The sequence below is a fragment of the Phaethon lepturus genome, unplaced genomic scaffold, assembly GCF_000687285.1.
Source record: "Phaethon lepturus isolate BGI_N335 unplaced genomic scaffold, ASM68728v1 Scaffold46989, whole genome shotgun sequence".
Lineage (NCBI taxonomy): Eukaryota > Metazoa > Chordata > Aves > Phaethontiformes > Phaethontidae > Phaethon > Phaethon lepturus.
Window position 1 is genome coordinate 1 of NW_010562189.1, and position 4,570 is coordinate 4,570.

General features: G+C 42.6%; 1 non-coding gene across 1 annotated transcript; it reads right to left on the reverse strand.

The window, feature by feature from the left end:
• Positions 1-194: 194 nt before the first annotated feature.
• On the reverse strand, positions 195-265 carry TRNAG-GCC. Its single transcript has one exon. It is a non-coding gene; the product is annotated as a tRNA-Gly (tRNA).
• Positions 266-4,570: the final 4,305 nt, after the last annotated feature.

A 4,570-nucleotide genomic window follows, 5' to 3' on the forward strand; every position in this document is an offset into this window, starting at 1 on the left:
CCGCATGTGGGGGCCCGCCCCGGCCGCCGCTTCGCCGCGGAGCTTCCCCTCACACGCACAAACCCGCGCCGCGACGCAGCTGAAGGAGGTTTTGGCGGCCAGGACGGAAGCGGAAAAGGAAGGAGAAATAAGGCGGGGGATGGGGTGGTGTGGTGTGTGTGTGTGGTGTGCAGAAAACAGGGGAAAAGTTAAACTGCATTGGCCGGGAATCGAACCCGGGCCTCCCGCGTGGCAGGCGAGAATTCTACCACTGAACCACCAATGCCAGTCATGCAAGTGTTTTCCCCGCCCCCTGACTTGTAACAGCTTGGACACCAAAACCGTCATCTCTAGCAAAACATGACCTGAAAACCTCCTCAGGTTCTGCCAACAAACCACCGGTAAGTACGATGACAAAGGGAAAATTGTATTGTAGAGGTTCTTCCAAATAAAACCTCTAGCTATGTGCAAACAGAACATTGTAAGGCTGAACTAGTGTAATACCCTATCATCTTTTAAAGCACCCGTATATACATATTACCAGGCCCATCACCATCATATGCCTTTTCTTACTGTCAGTGTGATTCTTTTGCATTTAATCTATGTGCTATTAAATTCTGCAAGAGCCCTCTTCATTCTCGAGAAAACTGAAGACACTTCATTGAGTGCAAATAGCTGAAAATCCTATTGGCTACAGCAAGGAAAATTGCCAGTCTCAGAGACTGTCAGCCAGGGAAAGTTGCCATTATCTCTCAGACAAAAGTTTATATACAAACACAACACCACTAACTCCCTAAGGAGTCACATAACACTTACACTTGCTTGTTTGCAGCGGGGCTGTAAGAGCAATCTAGGGAACCAAACGTGTTAAAGTGCACACAAGCTCCTGCTTGCCATACTAGCACAAAATCCTCCAGCCACTTTTCTCTCCAGAATCGAGCCAGAAGAAATCCCACTCTCACTCTGGGACTTTACTTCTCCTTGGGGTGTTGCAAATCCTCAACCAATTCTGAATAACGTAAGCAAACTGCAGCGCTTCAGGAGCTGTCTTCAGTGCCATGACAGATGGCTCTCCAGGAACCATCATCATCAGATAGCTAAGTGCTGGGTAAAGTTTAAAAGCCTACTGCAAAGCTTTTTCAGCCCTTTTCAGCTGCAGACTCCTAAAAAAGTTTCAATGGACATGTGGACCCCATCTACAGAGAGAAATTAATTTATACTCCAGAATCATTTGTCATAGAGTCCTATGGAAAAAGAGCCAGGAGGAAGGTCTTCAAACTGCAGACTGAAAGCCGTTGGTCTGACTCAGTGGACAGGATGTAATGGATGCTGTCCTTTTTCATGTCAGGATTAACTGACCTTGTAAGTTGTCCAAAACCGGCACAGCAAATGCTCTGTAACTTCTCTGCCATATTTCAAACCCTGCGTGTGAAACTGCTTGTACACCAGCTCCCAGCCAGGCTAAAGGGAAGAAAATAAGAGGGAGGTTGTCAGCTTTTTTTTGAGAATGTGGTATTTCCAGACTATCAAATTTCAGAGTTTTGTTCCATAAGTTTACTAATCCTTGCCTGCCCCTCATCACTCTCTTTAGATATGGATTCAAAATCTTCAGCATATTATTTTTATTTCTCCTTTGCACTGCCTTTTTATATCTCTCCCCCAGCACCAATTTATCATCTTTATTTTCACTGTTTATCCAAAAGTTTCATTCCAGATCTTTACTGACATACTTTTTTACAGTCCACGATGATGATGCCTGGTCCCAGCAGCTGGCATGAATGAGCATAAGACAAATGCCTCTCTCAACAACTTTCAATCTTATTTTTTCTAATAGAGATATTCTTCCTAAATATTTTCCAAGGAGACATACAGCCTGTTAGAGTCTAAATATATATATGGACCAGCTACAGGTCCACTGACATCATGCAAGGTAGAAGGGGAATATCTTAAGAGAGCACTCGTTACTCTTACATACAACTCATTAGCTCAGTTCACTTTGTTTTTAGTTGCTGCACTTTAGGTGTTAGACAGTTATGCTACACCATCCATAGGGAATGCAGACATAGGTTTTTCTAAATGTGCTTAGTATGTCAACATTTTAAGCATTGGCTTGTGATTGTTACCACTAAGGCTTGGTGAGAGAGGGGCCTCGGTATTAACTATTGAAAGCAGGGGGCCTAGTAATTGCTATTGAAAGCAGATCTGCAGGGTATTTGTATTCTTTGTCATGAAGGATGTTTACTGTGTTCAGCATTTCGCTGATCACCCTATAGTGTCTTTTTTTCTTTTACATTCAAAATTCATTAAACAAAGTTGTGGGGTTTTTTTAACAAAAAAATGTCAGCACCGCTTCACATCAGTCTAGCTGACAGTGCGTTTGACTAGCACTTTCAGCCCATAGAGCTTTTTTTCTTTTTCTAAACCAAAATGACAGTTAAAAAAGAATGTTTTTAAAGAAGGTACATCGTAGCAGTTTATGCCATCTTTTTTCTTCACTGGATTCAGTTATGAAAATAAGTCCTATTATGAAAGTGTATTTCTAGAAACCACTGAAGCTTCGGAGCTGCATTCCCCAAGTATTGCACTATTCTAACAAAAAATGCCCTCTAAAAGAAGGCTGTGACTGATTACAAAAGCAAGGACAAATAAAGTTCAAATCTTTAAGGACATTAAAATACATTTAATTAAACCTCTCCGGGCTGCAAAATGGGCATTTTACTCTCTAGCACTACCTCATTGTATGTCAGCTTGGAAAAGGGTGTAACTGAGAATATTAATGTATGAATAATATGCCATTCTCTGTGCCAGAAGGGAAAATAAGTAGAAGAACTTTCTCTCAGACCTTCTTTTGTATTTAACTGTGGGGTGGGGATTTTGGGGGGTTAATCTTTCTATTTCACTATGCAAATAAAATACTGAAAGAAGATGATGGGAAGTAGAGAGCCATCAAGACCAGAACAAATAGAGAAGACAGTAGTGAGAATACATTTCAGTATGCATTAGAAAACCCATTTTACAATGCTGTTACACTGTTTTCCACTCAAAAAAAGTTCAGGTCTCCAGCTCTAAGCACCGTTAAGAAATCCCATTTCTTCAATGTTCATTTTTACGTTAATGACTTCTGCTTGGATTTACAGTTTCACTTCCATTTTTGTTATTAAAATATTACTCTATATGGTACATTGCTTATTATACAGAAAGGATAGTTATTGCCTGTTTCATCAAAAAAATGGGAAAAGAGAGAATGAAAAATCTCCTAGATACAAACTGGGACAGGAGTCAAGCAGCATGCTACAGGCAAACTAATCCCTATGAAGTTTGCCAAACACACAGTGATACTGCAGACAGATCCCATGTGAAAGCACACGTCCTTGCCACATGTAATATCAGACACAGATTAAAAAGATCTTATTGACATAGATTCACTCTGGTTATAAATTCAGTGCTTCCTATTTTGCCAAATCCTCAGCAATCTCCTCTCAAAGCCCAGAGTAAGGACCAAGACTCCTAAATGGTGAACAATGCAAGAAAATGTTAAAAATAAGGGATTTCAGAGTAGGAAGGAACATGATCACGAAACGATCAAGCACTGTTTCCTAGTGTAGACATCCTACTGTAGAGAGGAAAAGGAGATAAGCTGCAGAACTGAGAAGAACAGTAGAAAAGGACAAAAGGGTCAGTTAGAAGGAAGAAAATAGCCCAAGGAAATGTGGATGAGAAAGTTGGAATATGTTTCCTGAGCTCTGTGAAAGGTTTGGACCATGCAGAAGGAAAAGTATTATACTGTGGTAGCACACTCAGTAAGGTGAAGCAGCAAGCATTCAGCTTTCTGTGGAGTGGCTGCAAAGTGCTCTGTGTCTGAGGAGTTAATGAGAAATTGGTGCTGAGCCATAGCTTTGCGAGTTGCGGCTCTCAAAGCTCTCTTGTATGTTAAATCGATTCTTCACTTCCATGATATTTAGGGTTTGATGAGTTTAAGATATGGGCTATTTGCCAAGGCTGCAGGGCACAACCTTACACCCCACGGCCACAGTCTGAAGCTCACAGGAGCCTCTTGGCAAGAGTCACCCCATGCAACTGATGACAGCAAGGAAGCCCCAGAGCTGGAGCTGCAGCATCCTTACAAAGTGGGGTGAAAAGTCTCATCCACACAGAAATGGGAAAGAACTACTACCTCCCATCTATTTTATTCTTGTATGTTTGCTGGGGTGACAATGGGGACAGCAACAATGATCCAGCCATCGTATCAATTACACTTGTATCAAAGACCACTCAAAGGGGTATGACACAGAGTGATGTGACTCTTTCAGTACAAGGATATGCCCAGAAAAGGAGCTGAGCTGACCTGTCAGGGAAAACACACAGAAGACCTTCTGGCACTGCGGGAGCACTTGCCTAAAGCCACACCAATAACTTGACTAACCAGCAAGATGAGAGTATCTCTCCCAACCCTCCGCCTTGCAGCAACTCTGCCTCCGAAGACACTTCTCTCCCTGACTTGCTAATCATGCGCTGGTCGAGCAGGGGCCAGGAGAGGGGTGGGAAGGGCGAAGGGGGTTGGAGAGGGGGGACCGGAGCGGGGCCGGTCCCC